Raw genomic sequence first — 17,075 nt, 5'->3', positions numbered from 1 at the left:
GTGTTACTGCCTATTTATTCATAGAAATTGTTCTATATTTTCATCAAATTTTGTTCTTTCATTGCTGTTTTGCTACTTTATTGGTTTGTCAACCATCGTGCTTCATTACTAGTAGACCATGTTACGGTCCTGGCCATATGTGTTGTTTTTATTTTCTTGTTCTTATAGGTGCCCTGCCTGATTGGCCGGATTTGGGGGAAGTACAGGAAGCTGATTGGTCCATCCTACACTTCCTGGAGTTTTAAAAGTACGGTTCCCAACAGCTAGCGAGGCTCTTTCTGGCAGTAGCACCTGTTTGCTGTTCTTGGTTTCCAAATCTTATTTAGCATTTTTGAATTGTTAGGTTTTGTGCCGTGGTTTTGTTTATAAATTGTATATTTTGTAAATAGTATTAAATCTGTAGGGGTGGACTGCCATTTTCTTTTGATTGTTTTCTCTTGTTTTCACATTAGGGAGTTAGGGTTAGCGACTATCTTTTGGTTTGTTTATTTCTATCAGGCTAGCTAGCGCTTTCTGTGGGAAATGGCTTATTTTGTTTATTATGTTGGCCTTGGTTCGCCCTGAGTTGTAGTGTCATGTTTTGTTTGACACTTTCTTTCGTTTAAAATAAATATCATTCTGTTGGAACATCTCAATCCTGGATTTTGGTTTGAGGATCGGAGAGGGAACATGCAAATTTATCTTTGTATGTTTCACCCTGACCCCCTAGACAGGGGCGTAACAGACCAGTACAGTTATAGTACTTTGTACTTTGCCACATTTATCTTCTTCTTAGCAAGTGTCATGCATTCTGCTTCTCTAGCGTTTTTAAGAGCTGTTGATGATGTCAAATGCAGCTTACGGCCACACCGCTCTCTAAGCGCCCGATCTCGTCCGATCTCGGCAGCCAAATAGAGCCGGGCCTGGTTAGTACTTGGTAGGAAGACCGCCTGGGAATACCAGGTGCTGTAAGCTTTTTTGCTTGGGTTTACGGGCAGCACAAGCTGGTGTTACTGCCTATTTATTCATAGAAATTGTTCTATATTTTCATCAAATTTTGTTCTTTCATTGCTGTTTTGCTACTTTATTGGTTTGCCAACCATCGTGCTTCATTACTAGTAGACCATGTTACGGTCCTGGCCATATGTGTTGTTTTTATTTTCTTGTTCTTATAGGTGCCCTGCCTGATTGGCCGGATTTGGGGGCAGTACAGGAAGCTGATTGGTCCATCCTACACTTCCTGGAGTTTTAAAAGTACGGTTCCCAACAGCTAGCGAGGCTTATTCTGGCATCAGCACCTGTTTGCTGTTCTTGGTTTCCAAACCTTATTTAGCATTTTTGAATTGTTAGGTTTTGTGCCGTGGTTTTGTTTATAAATTGTATATTTTGTAAATAGTATTAAATCTGTAGGGGTGGACTGCCATTTTCTTTTGATTGTTTTCTCTTGTTTTCACATTAGGGAGTTAGGGTTAGCGACTGTCTTTTGGTTTGTTTATTTCTATCAGGCTAGCTAGCACTTTCTGTGGGAAATGGCTTATTTTGTTTATTATGTTGGCCTTGGTTCGCCCTGAGTTGTAGTGTCATGTTTTGTTTGACACTTTCTTTCGTTTAAAATAAATATCATTCTGTTGGAACATCTCGATCCTGGATTTTGGTTTGGGGATCGGAGAGGGAACATGCTAATTTATCTTTGTATGTTGCACCCTGAGCCCCTAGACAGGGGCGTAACAGACCAGTACAGTTATAGTACTTTGTACTTTGCCACATTTATCTTCTTCTTAGCAAGTGTCATGCATTCTGCTTCTCCAGCGTTTTTAAGAGCTGTTGATGATGTCAAATGCAGCTTACGGCCACACCGCTCTCTAAGCGCCCGATCTCGCCCGATCTCGGCAGCAAAATAGAGCCGGGCCTGGTTAGTACTTGGTAGGAAGACCGCCTGGGAATACCAGGTGCTGTAAGCTTTTTTGCTTGGGTTTACGGGCAGCTCAAGCTGGTGTTACTGCCTATTTATTCATAGAAATTGTTCTATATTTTCATCAAATTTTGTTCTTTCATTGCTGTTTTGCTACTTTATTGGTTTGTCAACCATCGTGCTTCATTACTAGTAGACCATGTTACGGTCCTGGCCATATGTGTTGTTTTTTTTTTCTTGTTCTTATAGGTGCCCTGCCTGATTGGCCGGATTTGGGGGAAGTACAGGAAGCTGATTGGTCCATCCTACACTTCCTGGAGTTTTAAAAGTACGGTTCCCAACAGCTAGCGAGGCTCTTTCTGGCAGTAGCACCTGTTTGCTGTTCTTGGTTTCCAAATCTTATTTAGCATTTTTGAATTGTTAGGTTTTGTGCCGTGGTTTTGTTTATAAATTGTATATTTTGTAAATAGTATTAAATCTGTAGGGGTGGACTGCCATTTTCTTTTGATTGTTTTCTCTTGTTTTCACATTAGGGAGTTAGGGTTAGCGACTGTCTTTTGGTTTGTTTATTTCTATCAGGCTAGCTAGCGCTTTCTGTGGGAAATGGCTTATTTTGTTTATTATGTTGGCCTTGGTTCGCCCTGAGTTGTAGTGTCATGTTTTGTTTGACACTTTCTTTCGTTTAAAATAAATATCATTCTGTTGGAACATCTCAATCCTGGATTTTGGTTTGAGGATCGGAGAGGGAACATGCAAATTTATCTTTGTATGTTTCACCCTGACCCCCTAGACAGGGGCGTAACAGACCAGTACAGTTATAGTACTTTGTACTTTGCCACATTTATCTTCTTCTTAGCAAGTGTCATGCATTCTGCTTCTCCAGCGTTTTTAAGAGCTGTTGATGATGTCAAATGCAGCTTACGGCCACACCGCTCTCTAAGCGCCCGATCTCGTCCGATCTCGGCAGCCAAATAGAGCCGGGCCTGGTTAGTACTTGGTAGGAAGACCGCCTGGGAATACCAGGTGCTGTAAGCTTTTTTGCTTGGGTTTACGGGCAGCACAAGCTGGTGTTACTGCCTATTTATTCATAGAAATTGTTCTATATTTTCATCAAATTTTGTTCTTTCATTGCTGTTTTGCTACTTTATTGGTTTGCCAACCATCGTGCTTCATTACTAGTAGACCATGTTACGGTCCTGGCCATATGTGTTGTTTTTATTTTCTTGTTCTTATAGGTGCCCTGCCTGATTGGCCGGATTTGGGGGCAGTACAGGAAGCTGATTGGTCCATCCTACACTTCCTGGAGTTTTAAAAGTACGGTTCCCAAAAGCTAGCGAGGCTCTTTCTGGCATCAGCACCTGTTTGCTGTTCTTGGTTTCCAAACCTTATTTAGCATTTTTGAATTGTTAGGTTTTGTGCCGTGGTTTTGTTTATAAATTGTATATTTTGTAAATAGTATTAAATCTGTAGGGGTGAACTGCCATTTACTTTGGACTGTTTTCACATTAGGGAGTTAGGGTTAGCGACTGTCTTTTGGTTTGTTTATTTCTATCAGGCTAGCTAGCACTTTCTGTGGGAAATGGCTTATTTTGTTTATTATGTTGGCCTTGGTTCGCCCTGAGTTGTAGTGTCATGTTTTATTTGACACTTTCTTTTGTTTAAAATAAATATCATTCTGTTGGAACATCTCGATCCTGGATTTTGGTTTGGGGATCGGAGAGGGAACATGCTAATTTATCTTTGTATGTTGCACCCTGACCCCCTAGACAGGGGCGTAACAGACCAGTACAGTTATAGTACTTTGTACTTTGCCACATTTATCTTCTTCTTAGCAAGTGTCATGCATTCTGCTTCTCTAGCGTTTTTAAGAGCTGTTGATGATGTCAAATGCAGCTTACGGCCACACCGCTCTCTAAGCGCCCGATCTCGTCCGATCTCGGCAGCCAAATAGAGCCGGGCCTGGTTAGTACTTGGTAGGAAGACCGCCTGGGAAAACCAGGTGCTGTAAGCTTTTTTGCTTGGGTTTACGGGCAGCACAAGCTGGTGTTACTGCCTATTTATTCATAGAAATTGTTCTATATTTTCATCAAATTTTGTTCTTTCATTGCTGTTTTGCTACTTTATTGGTTTGCCAACCATCGTGCTTCATTACTAGTAGACCATGTTACGGTCCTGGCCATATGTGTTGTTTTTATTTTCTTGTTCTTATAGGTGCCCTGCCTGATTGGCCGGATTTGGGGGAAGTACAGGAAGCTGATTGGTCCATCCTACACTTCCTGGAGTTTTAAAAGTACGGTTCCCAAAAGCTAGCGAGGCTCTTTCTGGCATCAGCACCTGTTTGCTGTTCTTGGTTTCCAAACCTTATTTAGCATTTTTGAATTGTTAGGTTTTGTGCCGTGGTTTTGTTTATAAATTGTATATTTTGTAAATAGTATTAAATCTGTAGGGGTGAACTGCCATTTACTTTGGACTGTTTTCACATTAGGGAGTTAGGGTTAGCGACTGTCTTCTGGTTTGTTTATTTCTATCAGGCTAGCTAGCACTTTCTGTGGGAAATGGCTTATTTTGTTTATTATGTTGGCCTTGGTTCGCCCTGAGTTGTAGTGTCATGTTTTATTTGACACTTTCTTTTGTTTAAAATAAATATCATTCTGTTGGAACATCTCGATCCTGGATTTTGGTTTGGGGATCGGAGAGGGAACATGCTAATTTATCTTTGTATGTTGCACCCTGACCCCCTAGACAGGGGCGTAACAGACCAGTACAGTTATAGTACTTTGTACTTTGCCACATTTATCTTCTTCTTAGCAAGTGTCATGCATTCTGCTTCTCTAGCGTTTTTAAGAGCTGTTGATGATGTCAAATGCAGCTTACGGCCACACCGCTCTCTAAGCGCCCGATCTCGTCCGATCTCGGCAGCCAAATAGAGCCGGGCCTGGTTAGTACTTGGTAGGAAGACCGCCTGGGAAAACCAGGTGCTGTAAGCTTTTTTGCTTGGGTTTACGGGCAGCACAAGCTGGTGTTACTGCCTATTTATTCATAGAAATTGTTCTATATTTTCATCAAATTTTGTTCTTTCATTGCTGTTTTGCTACTTTATTGGTTTGCCAACCATCGTGCTTCATTACTAGTAGACCATGTTACGGTCCTGGCCATATGTGTTGTTTTTATTTTCTTATTCTTATAGGTGCCCTGCCTGATTGGCCGGATTTGGGGGAAGTACAGGAAGCTGATTGGTCCATCCTACACTTCCTGGAGTTTTAAAAGTACGGTTCCCAACAGCTAGCGAGGCTCTTTCTGGCAGTAGCACCTGTTTGCTGTTTTTGGTTTCCAAATCTTATTTAGCATTTTTGAATTGTTAGGTTTTGTGCCGTGGTTTTGTTTATAAATTGTATATTTTGTAAATAGTATTAAATCTGTAGGGGTGGACTGCCATTTTCTTTTGATTGTTTTCTCTTGTTTTCACATTAGGGAGTTAGGGTTAGCGACTGTCTTTTGGTTTGTTTATTTCTATCAGGCTAGCTAGCACTTTCTGTGGGAAATGGCTTATTTTGTTTATTATGTTGGCCTTGGTTCGCCCTGAGTTGTAGTGTCATGTTTTGTTTGACACTTTCTTTCGTTTAAAATAAATATCATTCTGTTGGAACATCTCGATCCTGGATTTTGGTTTGGGGATCGGAGAGGGAACATGCAAATTTATCTTTGTATGTTTCACCCTGACCCCCTTGACAGGGGCGTAACAGACCAGTACAGTTATAGTACTTTGTACTTTGCCACATTTATCTTCTTCTTAGCAAGTGTCATGCATTCTGCTTCTCTAGCGTTTTTAAGAGCTGTTGATGATGTCAAATGCAGCTTACGGCCACACCGCTCTCTAAGCGCCCGATCTCGTCCGATCTCGGCAGCCAAATAGAGCCGGGCCTGGTTAGTACTTGGTAGGAAGACCGCCTGGGAATACCAGGTGCTGTAAGCTTTTTTGCTTGGGTTTACGGGCAGCACAAGCTGGTGTTACTGCCTATTTATTCATAGAAATTGTTCTATATTTTCATCAAATTTTGTTCTTTCATTGCTGTTTTGCTACTTTATTGGTTTGCCAACCATCGTGCTTCATTACTAGTAGACCATGTTACGGTCCTGGCCATATGTGTTGTTTTTATTTTCTTGTTCTTATAGGTGCCCTGCCTGATTGGCCGGATTTGGGGGCAGTACAGGAAGCTGATTGGTCCATCCTACACTTCCTGGAGTTTTAAAAGTACGGTTCCCAACAGCTAGCGAGGCTTATTCTGGCATCAGCACCTGTTTGCTGTTCTTGGTTTCCAAACCTTATTTAGCATTTTTGAATTGTTAGGTTTTGTGCCGTGGTTTTGTTTATAAATTGTATATTTTGTAAATAGTATTAAATCTGTAGGGGTGAACTGCCATTTTCTTTGGACTGTTTTCACATTAGGGAGTTAGGGTTAGCGACTGTCTATTGGTTTGTTTATTTCTATCAGGCTAGCTAGCACTTTCTGTGGGAAATGGCTTATTTTGTTTAGTATGTTGGCCTTGGTTCGCCCTGAGTTGTAGTGTCATGTTTTGTTTGACACTTTCTTTCGTTTAAAATAAATATCATTCTGTTGGAACATCTCGATCCTGGATTTTGGTTTGGGGATCGGAGAGGGAACATGCTAATTTATCTTTGTATGTTGCACCCTGAGCCCCTAGACAGGGGCGTAACAGACCAGTACAGTTATAGTACTTTGTTCTTTGCCACATTTATCTTCTTCTTAGCAAGTGTCATGCATTCTGCTTCTCCAGCGTTTTTAAGAGCTGTTGATGATGTCAAATGCAGCTTACGGCCACACCGCTCTCTAAGCGCCCGATCTCGTCCGATCTCGGCAGCCAAATAGAGCCGGGCCTGGTTAGTACTTGGTAGGAAGACCGCCTGGGAATACCAGGTGCTGTAAGCTTTTTTGCTTGGGTTTACGGGCAGCACAAGCTGGTGTTACTGCCTATTTATTCATAGAAATTGTTCTATATTTTCATCAAATTTTGTTCTTTCATTGCTGTTTTGCTACTTTATTGGTTTGCCAACCATCGTGCTTCATTACTAGTAGACCATGTTACGGTCCTGGCCATATGTGTTGTTTTTATTTTCTTGTTCTTATAGGTGCCCTGCCTGATTGGCCGGATTTGGGGGCAGTACAGGAAGCTGATTGGTCCATCCTACACTTCCTGGAGTTTTAAAAGTACGGTTCCCAACAGCTAGCGAGGCTTATTTTGGCATCAGCACCTGTTTGCTGTTCTTGGTTTCCAAACCTTATTTAGCATTTTTGAATTGTTAGGTTTTGTGCCGTGGTTTTGTTTATAAATTGTATATTTTGTAAATAGTATTAAATCTGTAGGGGTGAACTGCCATTTTCTTTGGACTGTTTTCACATTAGGGAGTTAGGGTTAGCGACTGTCTATTGGTTTGTTTATTTCTATCAGGCTAGCTAGCACTTTCTGTGGGAAATGGCTTATTTTGTTTATTATGTTGGCCTTGGTTCGCCCTGAGTTGTAGTGTCATGTTTTATTTGACACTTTCTTTTGTTTAAAATAAATATCATTCTGTTGGAACATCTCGATCCTGGATTTTGGTTTGGGGATCGGAGAGGGAACATTCTAATTTATCTTTGTATGTTGCACCCTGAGCCCCTAGACAGGGGCGTAACAGACCAGTACAGTTATAGTACTTTGTACTTTGCCACATTTATCTTCTTCTTAGCAAGTGTCATGCATTCTGCTTCTCCAGCGTTTTTAAGAGCTGTTGATGATGTCAAATGCAGCTTACGGCCACACCGCTCTCTAAGCGCCCGATCTCGCCCGATCTCGGCAGCCAAATAGAGCTGGGCCTGGTTAGTACTTGGTCGGAAGACCGCCTGGGAATACCAGGTGCTGTAAGCTTTTTTGCTTGGGTTTACGGGCAGCTCAAGCTGGTGTTACTGCCTATTTATTCATAGAAATTGTTCTATATTTTCATCAAATTTTGTTCTTTCATTGCTGTTTTGCTACTTTATTGGTTTGTCAACCATCGTGCTTCATTACTAGTAGACCATGTTACGGTCCTGGCCATATGTGTTGTTTTTATTTTCTTGTTCTTATAGGTGCCCTGCCTGATTGGCCGGATTTGGGGGAAGTACAGGAAGCTGATTGGTCCATCCTACACTTCCTGGAGTTTTAAAAGTACGGTTCCCAACAGCTAGCGAGGCTCTTTCTGGCAGTAGCACCTGTTTTTCTGTTCTTGGTTTCCAAATCTTATTTAGCATTTTTGAATTGTTAGGTTTTGTGCCGTGGTTTTGTTTATAAATTGTATATTTTGTAAATAGTATTAAATCTGTAGGGGTGGACTGCCATTTTCTTTTGATTGTTTTCTCTTGTTTTCACATTAGGGAGTTAGGGTTAGCGACTATCTTTTGGTTTGTTTATTTCTATCAGGCTAGCTAGCGCTTTCTGTGGGAAATGGCTTATTTTGTTTATTATGTTGGCCTTGGTTCGCCCTGAGTTGTAGTGTCATGTTTTGTTTGACACTTTCTTTCGTTTAAAATAAATATCATTCTGTTGGAACATCTCAATCCTGGATTTTGGTTTGAGGATCGGAGAGGGAACATGCAAATTTATCTTTGTATGTTTCACCCTGACCCCCTAGACAGGGGCGTAACAGACCAGTACAGTTATAGTACTTTGTACTTTGCCACATTTATCTTCTTCTTAGCAAGTGTCATGCATTCTGCTTCTCTAGCGTTTTTAAGAGCTGTTGATGATGTCAAATGCAGCTTACGGCCACACCGCTCTCTAAGCGCCCGATCTCGTCCGATCTCGGCAGCCAAATAGAGCCGGGCCTGGTTAGTACTTGGTAGGAAGACCGCCTGGGAATACCAGGTGCTGTAAGCTTTTTTGCTTGGGTTTACGGGCAGCACAAGCTGGTGTTACTGCCTATTTATTCATAGAAATTGTTCTATATTTTCATCAAATTTTGTTCTTTCATTGCTGTTTTGCTACTTTATTGGTTTGCCAACCATCGTGCTTCATTACTAGTAGACCATGTTACGGTCCTGGCCATATGTGTTGTTTTTATTTTCTTGTTCTTATAGGTGCCCTGCCTGATTGGCCGGATTTGGGGGCAGTACAGGAAGCTGATTGGTCCATCCTACACTTCCTGGAGTTTTAAAAGTACGGTTCCCAACAGCTAGCGAGGCTTATTCTGGCATCAGCACCTGTTTGCTGTTCTTGGTTTCCAAACCTTATTTAGCATTTTAGAATTGTTAGGTTTTGTGCCGTGGTTTTGTTTATAAATTGTATATTTTGTAAATAGTATTAAATCTGTAGGGGTGGATTGCCATTTTCTTTTGATTGTTTTCTCTTGTTTTCACATTAGGGAGTTAGGGTTAGCGACTGTCTTTTGGTTTGTTTATTTCTATCAGGCTAGCTAGCACTTTCTGTGGGAAATGGCTTATTTTGTTTATTATGTTGGCCTTGGTTCGCCCTGAGTTGTAGTGTCATGTTTTGTTTGACACTTTCTTTCGTTTAAAATAAATATCATTCTGTTGGAACATCTCGATCCTGGATTTTGGTTTGGGGATCGGAGAGGGAACATGCTAATTTATCTTTGTATGTTGCACCCTGAGCCCCTAGACAGGGGCGTAACAGACCAGTACAGTTATAGTACTTTGTACTTTGCCACATTTATCTTCTTCTTAGCAAGTGTCATGCATTCTGCTTCTCCAGCGTTTTTAAGAGCTGTTGATGATGTCAAATGCAGCTTACGGCCACACCGCTCTCTAAGCGCCCGATCTCGCCCGATCTCGGCAGCCAAATAGAGCCGGGCCTGGTTAGTACTTGGTAGGAAGACCGCCTGGGAATACCAGGTGCTGTAAGCTTTTTTGCTTGGGTTTACGGGCAGCTCAAGATGGTGTTACTGCCTATTTATTCATAGAAATTGTTCTATATTTTCATCAAATTTTGTTCTTTCATTGCTGTTTTGCTACTTTATTGGTTTGTCAACCATCGTGCTTCATTACTAGTAGACCATGTTACGGTCCTGGCCATATGTGTTGTTTTTTTTTTCTTGTTCTTATAGGTGCCCTGCCTGATTGGCCGGATTTGGGGGAAGTACAGGAAGCTGATTGGTCCATCCTACACTTCCTGGAGTTTTAAAAGTACGGTTCCCAACAGCTAGCGAGGCTCTTTCTGGCAGTAGCACCTGTTTGCTGTTCTTGGTTTCCAAATCTTATTTAGCATTTTTGAATTGTTAGGTTTTGTGCCGTGGTTTTGTTTATAAATTGTATATTTTGTAAATAGTATTAAATCTGTAGGGGTGGACTGCCATTTTCTTTGGACTGTTTTCACATTAGGGAGTTAGGGTTAGCGACTGTCTTTTGGTTTGTTTATTTCTATCAGGCTAGCTAGCACTTTCTGTGGGAAATGGCTTATTTTGTTTATTATGTTGGCCTTGGTTCGCCCTGAGTTGTAGTGTCATGTTTTGTTTGACACTTTCTTTCGTTTAAAATAAATATCATTCTGTTGGAACATCTCGATCCTGGATTTTGGTTTGGGGATCGGAGAGGGAACATGCAAATTTATCTTTGTATGTTTCACCCTGACCCCCTTGACAGGGGCGTAACAGACCAGTACAGTTATAGTACTTTGTACTTTGCCACATTTATCTTCTTCTTAGCAAGTGTCATGCATTCTGCTTCTCTAGCGTTTTTAAGAGCTGTTGATGATGTCAAATGCAGCTTACGGCCACACCGCTCTCTAAGCGCCCGATCTCGTCCGATCTCGGCAGCCAAATAGAGCCGGGCCTGGTTAGTACTTGGTAGGAAGACCGCCTGGGAATACCAGGTGCTGTAAGCTTTTTTGCTTGGGTTTACGGGCAGCACAAGCTGGTGTTACTGCCTATTTATTCATAGAAATTGTTCTATATTTTCATCAAATTTTGTTCTTTCATTGCTGTTTTGCTACTTTATTGGTTTGCCAACCATCGTGCTTCATTACTAGTAGACCATGTTACGGTCCTGGCCATATGTGTTGTTTTTATTTTCTTGTTCTTATAGGTGCCCTGCCTGATTGGCCGGATTTGGGGGCAGTACAGGAAGCTGATTGGTCCATCCTACACTTCCTGGAGTTTTAAAAGTACGGTTCCCAACAGCTAGCGAGGCTTATTCTGGCATCAGCACCTGTTTGCTGTTCTTGGTTTCCAAACCTTATTTAGCATTTTAGAATTGTTAGGTTTTGTGCCGTGGTTTTGTTTATAAATTGTATATTTTGTAAATAGTATTAAATCTGTAGGGGTGGATTGCCATTTTCTTTTGATTGTTTTCTCTTGTTTTCACATTAGGGAGTTAGGGTTAGCGACTGTCTTTTGGTTTGTTTATTTCTATCAGGCTAGCTAGCACTTTCTGTGGGAAATGGCTTATTTTGTTTATTATGTTGGCCTTGGTTCGCCCTGAGTTGTAGTGTCATGTTTTGTTTGACACTTTCTTTCGTTTAAAATAAATATCATTCTGTTGGAACATCTCGATCCTGGATTTTGGTTTGGGGATCGGAGAGGGAACATGCTAATTTATCTTTGTATGTTGCACCCTGAGCCCCTAGACAGGGGCGTAACAGACCAGTACAGTTATAGTACTTTGTACTTTGCCACATTTATCTTCTTCTTAGCAAGTGTCATGCATTCTGCTTCTCCAGCGTTTTTAAGAGCTGTTGATGATGTCAAATGCAGCTTACGGCCACACCGCTCTCTAAGCGCCCGATCTCGCCCGATCTCGGCAGCCAAATAGAGCCGGGCCTGGTTAGTACTTGGTAGGAAGACCGCCTGGGAATACCAGGTGCTGTAAGCTTTTTTGCTTGGGTTTACGGGCAGCTCAAGATGGTGTTACTGCCTATTTATTCATAGAAATTGTTCTATATTTTCATCAAATTTTGTTCTTTCATTGCTGTTTTGCTACTTTATTGGTTTGTCAACCATCGTGCTTCATTACTAGTAGACCATGTTACGGTCCTGGCCATATGTGTTGTTTTTTTTTTCTTGTTCTTATAGGTGCCCTGCCTGATTGGCCGGATTTGGGGGAAGTACAGGAAGCTGATTGGTCCATCCTACACTTCCTGGAGTTTTAAAAGTACGGTTCCCAACAGCTAGCGAGGCTCTTTCTGGCAGTAGCACCTGTTTGCTGTTCTTGGTTTCCAAATCTTATTTAGCATTTTTGAATTGTTAGGTTTTGTGCCGTGGTTTTGTTTATAAATTGTATATTTTGTAAATAGTATTAAATCTGTAGGGGTGGACTGCCATTTTCTTTGCACTGTTTTCACATTAGGGAGTTAGGGTTAGCGACTGTCTTTTGGTTTGTTTATTTCTATCAGGCTAGCTAGCACTTTCTGTGGGAAATGGCTTATTTTGTTTATTATGTTGGCCTTGGTTCGCCCTGAGTTGTAGTGTCATGTTTTGTTTGACACTTTCTTTCGTTTAAAATAAATATCATTCTGTTGGAACATCTCGATCCTGGATTTTGGTTTGGGGATCGGAGAGGGAACATGCAAATTTATCTTTGTATGTTTCACCCTGACCCCCTTGACAGGGGCGTAACAGACCAGTACAGTTATAGTACTTTGTACTTTGCCACATTTATCTTCTTCTTAGCAAGTGTCATGCATTCTGCTTCTCTAGCGTTTTTAAGAGCTGTTGATGATGTCAAATGCAGCTTACGGCCACACCGCTCTCTAAGCGCCCGATCTCGTCCGATCTCGGCAGCCAAATAGAGCCGGGCCTGGTTAGTACTTGGTAGGAAGACCGCCTGGGAATACCAGGTGCTGTAAGCGTTTTTGCTTGGGTTTACGGGCAGCACAAGCTGGTGTTACTGCCTATTTATTCATAGAAATTGTTCTATATTTTCATCAAATTTTGTTCTTTCATTGCTGTTTTGCTACTTTATTGGTTTGCCAACCATCGTGCTTCATTACTAGTAGACCATGTTACGGTCCTGGCCATATGTGTTGTTTTTATTTTCTTGTTCTTATAGGTGCCCTGCCTGATTGGCCGGATTTGGGGGCAGTACAGGAAGCTGATTGGTCCATCCTACACTTCCTGGAGTTTTAAAAGTACGGTTCCCAACAGCTAGCGAGGCTTATTCTGGCATCAGCACCTGTTTGCTGTTCTTGGTTTCCAAACCTTATTTAGCATTTTTGAATTGTTAGGTTTTGTGCCGTGGTTTTGTTTATAAATTGTATATTTTGTAAATAGTATTAAATCTGTAGGGGTGGATTGCCATTTTCTTTTGATTGTTTTCTCTTGTTTTCACATTAGGGAGTTAGGGTTAGCGACTGTCTTTTGGTTTGTTTATTTCTATCAGGCTAGCTAGCACTTTCTGTGGGAAATGGCTTATTTTGTTTATTATGTTGGCCTTGGTTCGCCCTGAGTTGTAGTGTCATGTTTTGTTTGACACTTTCTTTCGTTTAAAATAAATATCATTCTGTTGGAACATCTCGATCCTGGATTTTGGTTTGGGGATCGGAGAGGGAACATGCTAATTTATCTTTGTATGTTGCACCCTGAGCCCCTAGACAGGGGCGTAACAGACCAGTACAGTTATAGTACTTTGTACTTTGCCACATTTATCTTCTTCTTAGCAAGTGTCATGCATTCTGCTTCTCCAGCGTTTTTAAGAGCTGTTGATGATGTCAAATGCAGCTTACGGCCACACCGCTCTCTAAGCGCCCGATCTCGCCCGATCTCGGCAGCCAAATAGAGCCGGGCCTGGTTAGTACTTGGTAGGAAGACCGCCTGGGAATACCAGGTGCTGTAAGCTTTTTTGCTTGGGTTTACGGGCAGCTCAAGATGGTGTTACTGCCTATTTATTCATAGAAATTGTTCTATATTTTCATCAAATTTTGTTCTTTCATTGCTGTTTTGCTACTTTATTGGTTTGTCAACCATCGTGCTTCATTACTAGTAGACCATGTTACGGTCCTGGCCATATGTGTTGTTTTTTTTTTCTTGTTCTTATAGGTGCCCTGCCTGATTGGCCGGATTTGGGGGAAGTACAGGAAGCTGATTGGTCCATCCTACACTTCCTGGAGTTTTAAAAGTACGGTTCCCAACAGCTAGCGAGGCTCTTTCTGGCAGTAGCACCTGTTTGCTGTTCTTGGTTTCCAAATCTTATTTAGCATTTTTGAATTGTTAGGTTTTGTGCCGTGGTTTTGTTTATAAATTGTATATTTTGTAAATAGTATTAAATCTGTAGGGGTGGACTGCCATTTTCTTTGGACTGTTTTCACATTAGGGAGTTAGGGTTAGCGACTGTCTTTTGGTTTGTTTATTTCTATCAGGCTAGCTAGCACTTTCTGTGGGAAATGGCTTATTTTGTTTATTATGTTGGCCTTGGTTCGCCCTGAGTTGTAGTGTCATGTTTTGTTTGACACTTTCTTTCGTTTAAAATAAATATCATTCTGTTGGAACATCTCGATCCTGGATTTTGGTTTGGGGATCGGAGAGGGAACATGCAAATTTATCTTTGTATGTTTCACCCTGACCCCCTTGACAGGGGCGTAACAGACCAGTACAGTTATAGTACTTTGTACTTTGCCACATTTATCTTCTTCTTAGCAAGTGTCATGCATTCTGCTTCTCTAGCGTTTTTAAGAGCTGTTGATGATGTCAAATGCAGCTTACGGCCACACCGCTCTCTAAGCGCCCGATCTCGTCCGATCTCGGCAGCCAAATAGAGCCGGGCCTGGTTAGTACTTGGTAGGAAGACCGCCTGGGAATACCAGGTGCTGTAAGCTTTTTTGCTTGGGTTTACGGGCAGCACAAGCTGGTGTTACTGCCTATTTATTCATAGAAATTGTTCTATATTTTCATCAAATTTTGTTCTTTCATTGCTGTTTTGCTACTTTATTGGTTTGCCAACCATCGTGCTTCATTACTAGTAGACCATGTTACGGTCCTGGCTATATGTGTTGTTTTTATTTTCTTGTTCTTATAGGTGCCCTGCCTGATTGGCCGGATTTGGGGGCAGTACAGGAAGCTGATTGGTCCATCCTACACTTCCTGGAGTTTTAAAAGTACGGTTCCCAACAGCTAGCGAGGCTTATTCTGGCATCAGCACCTGTTTGCTGTTCTTGGTTTCCAAACCTTATTTAGCATTTTAGAATTGTTAGGTTTTGTGCCGTGGTTTTGTTTATAAATTGTATATTTTGTAAATAGTATTAAATCTGTAGGGGTGGATTGCCATTTTCTTTTGATTGTTTTCTCTTGTTTTCACATTAGGGAGTTAGGGTTAGCGACTGTCTTTTGGTTTGTTTATTTCTATCAGGCTAGCTAGCACTTTCTGTGGGAAATGGCTTATTTTGTTTATTATGTTGGCCTTGGTTCGCCCTGAGTTGTAGTGTCATGTTTTGTTTGACACTTTCTTTCGTTTAAAATAAATATCATTCTGTTGGAACATCTCGATCCTGGATTTTGGTTTGGGGATCGGAGAGGGAACATGCTAATTTATCTTTGTATGTTGCACCCTGAGCCCCTAGACAGGGGCGTAACAGACCAGTACAGTTATAGTACTTTGTACTTTGCCACATTTATCTTCTTCTTAGCAAGTGTCATGCATTCTGCTTCTCCAGCGTTTTTAAGAGCTGTTGATGATGTCAAATGCAGCTTACGGCCACACCGCTCTCTAAGCGCCCGATCTCGCCCGATCTCGGCAGCCAAATAGAGCCGGGCCTGGTTAGTACTTGGTAGGAAGACCGCCTGGGAATACCAGGTGCTGTAAGCTTTTTTGCTTGGGTTTACGGGCAGCTCAAGATGGTGTTACTGCCTATTTATTCATAGAAATTGTTCTATATTTTCATCAAATTTTGTTCTTTCATTGCTGTTTTGCTACTTTATTGGTTTGTCAACCATCGTGCTTCATTACTAGTAGACCATGTTACGGTCCTGGCCATATGTGTTGTTTTTTTTTTCTTGTTCTTATAGGTGCCCTGCCTGATTGGCCGGATTTGGGGGAAGTACAGGAAGCTGATTGGTCCATCCTACACTTCCTGGAGTTTTAAAAGTATGGTTCCCAACAGCTAGCGAGGCTCTTTCTGGCAGTAGCACCTGTTTGCTGTTCTTGGTTTCCAAATCTTATTTAGCATTTTTGAATTGTTAGGTTTTGTGCCGTGGTTTTGTTTATAAATTGTATATTTTGTAAATAGTATTAAATCTGTAGGGGTGGACTGCCATTTTCTTTGCACTGTTTTCACATTAGGGAGTTAGGGTTAGCGACTGTCTTTTGGTTTGTTTATTTCTATCAGGCTAGCTAGCACTTTCTGTGGGAAATGGCTTATTTTGTTTATTATGTTGGCCTTGGTTCGCCCTGAGTTGTAGTGTCATGTTTTGTTTGACACTTTCTTTCGTTTAAAATAAATATCATTCTGTTGGAACATCTCGATCCTGGATTTTGGTTTGGGGATCGGAGAGGGAACATGCAAATTTATCTTTGTATGTTTCACCCTGACCCCCTTGACAGGGGCGTAACAGACCAGTACAGTTATAGTACTTTGTACTTTGCCACATTTATCTTCTTCTTAGCAAGTGTCATGCATTCTGCTTCTCTAGCGTTTTTAAGAGCTGTTGATGATGTCAAATGCAGCTTACGGCCACACCGCTCTCTAAGCGCCCGATCTCGTCCGATCTCGGCAGCCAAATAGAGCCGGGCCTGGTTAGTACTTGGTAGGAAGACCGCCTGGGAATACCAGGTGCTGTAAGCGTTTTTGCTTGGGTTTACGGGCAGCACAAGCTGGTGTTACTGCCTATTTATTCATAGAAATTGTTCTATATTTTCATCAAATTTTGTTCTTTCATTGCTGTTTTGCTACTTTATTGGTTTGCCAACCATCGTGCTTCATTACTAGTAGACCATGTTACGGTCCTGGCCATATGTGTTGTTTTTATTTTCTTGTTCTTATAGGTGCCCTGCCTGATTGGCCGGATTTGGGGGCAGTACAGGAAGCTGATTGGTCCATCCTACACTTCCTGGAGTTTTAAAAGTACGGTTCCCAACAGCTAGCGAGGCTTATTCTGGCATCAGCACCTGTTTGCTGTTCTTGGTTTCCAAACCTTATTTAGCATTTTTGAATTGTTAGGTTTTGTGCCGTGGTTTTGTTTATAAATTGTATATTTTGTAAATAGTAT

The 17,075-nt window shown here is 41.4% G+C and overlaps 17 pseudogenes; all 17 read left to right on the top strand.

Annotated features, from left to right (window-relative positions):
* The first annotated feature begins 835 nt into the window (after positions 1-835).
* Positions 836-954, top strand: LOC137122245 (5S ribosomal RNA; annotated as a pseudogene).
* Positions 955-1,821: 867 nt separating this feature from the next.
* LOC137122264 (5S ribosomal RNA) lies at positions 1,822-1,940 on the top strand (annotated as a pseudogene).
* Positions 1,941-2,807: 867 nt separating this feature from the next.
* LOC137122244 (5S ribosomal RNA) lies at positions 2,808-2,926 on the top strand (annotated as a pseudogene).
* An 857-nt stretch (positions 2,927-3,783) lies between these two features.
* On the top strand, positions 3,784-3,902 carry LOC137122249 (5S ribosomal RNA; annotated as a pseudogene).
* Positions 3,903-4,759: 857 nt separating this feature from the next.
* Positions 4,760-4,878, top strand: LOC137122248 (5S ribosomal RNA; annotated as a pseudogene).
* Positions 4,879-5,745: 867 nt separating this feature from the next.
* On the top strand, positions 5,746-5,864 carry LOC137122243 (5S ribosomal RNA; annotated as a pseudogene).
* Positions 5,865-6,721: 857 nt separating this feature from the next.
* LOC137122242 (5S ribosomal RNA) lies at positions 6,722-6,840 on the top strand (annotated as a pseudogene).
* An 857-nt stretch (positions 6,841-7,697) lies between these two features.
* LOC137122256 (5S ribosomal RNA) lies at positions 7,698-7,816 on the top strand (annotated as a pseudogene).
* Positions 7,817-8,684: 868 nt separating this feature from the next.
* On the top strand, positions 8,685-8,803 carry LOC137122241 (5S ribosomal RNA; annotated as a pseudogene).
* An 867-nt stretch (positions 8,804-9,670) lies between these two features.
* On the top strand, positions 9,671-9,789 carry LOC137122263 (5S ribosomal RNA; annotated as a pseudogene).
* An 857-nt stretch (positions 9,790-10,646) lies between these two features.
* On the top strand, positions 10,647-10,765 carry LOC137122239 (5S ribosomal RNA; annotated as a pseudogene).
* Positions 10,766-11,632: 867 nt separating this feature from the next.
* Positions 11,633-11,751, top strand: LOC137122261 (5S ribosomal RNA; annotated as a pseudogene).
* Positions 11,752-12,608: 857 nt separating this feature from the next.
* Positions 12,609-12,727, top strand: LOC137122253 (5S ribosomal RNA; annotated as a pseudogene).
* Positions 12,728-13,594: 867 nt separating this feature from the next.
* On the top strand, positions 13,595-13,713 carry LOC137122260 (5S ribosomal RNA; annotated as a pseudogene).
* Positions 13,714-14,570: 857 nt separating this feature from the next.
* Positions 14,571-14,689, top strand: LOC137122238 (5S ribosomal RNA; annotated as a pseudogene).
* Positions 14,690-15,556: 867 nt separating this feature from the next.
* Positions 15,557-15,675, top strand: LOC137122259 (5S ribosomal RNA; annotated as a pseudogene).
* Positions 15,676-16,532: 857 nt separating this feature from the next.
* LOC137122252 (5S ribosomal RNA) lies at positions 16,533-16,651 on the top strand (annotated as a pseudogene).
* Positions 16,652-17,075: the final 424 nt, after the last annotated feature.

This window comes from Channa argus, unplaced genomic scaffold, assembly GCF_033026475.1.
Source record: "Channa argus isolate prfri unplaced genomic scaffold, Channa argus male v1.0 Contig149, whole genome shotgun sequence".
Taxonomy (NCBI): domain Eukaryota; kingdom Metazoa; phylum Chordata; class Actinopteri; order Anabantiformes; family Channidae; genus Channa; species Channa argus.
Note: the sequence above shows the minus strand (reverse complement) of the source record. Positions and strands in the feature narration are given on the sequence as shown.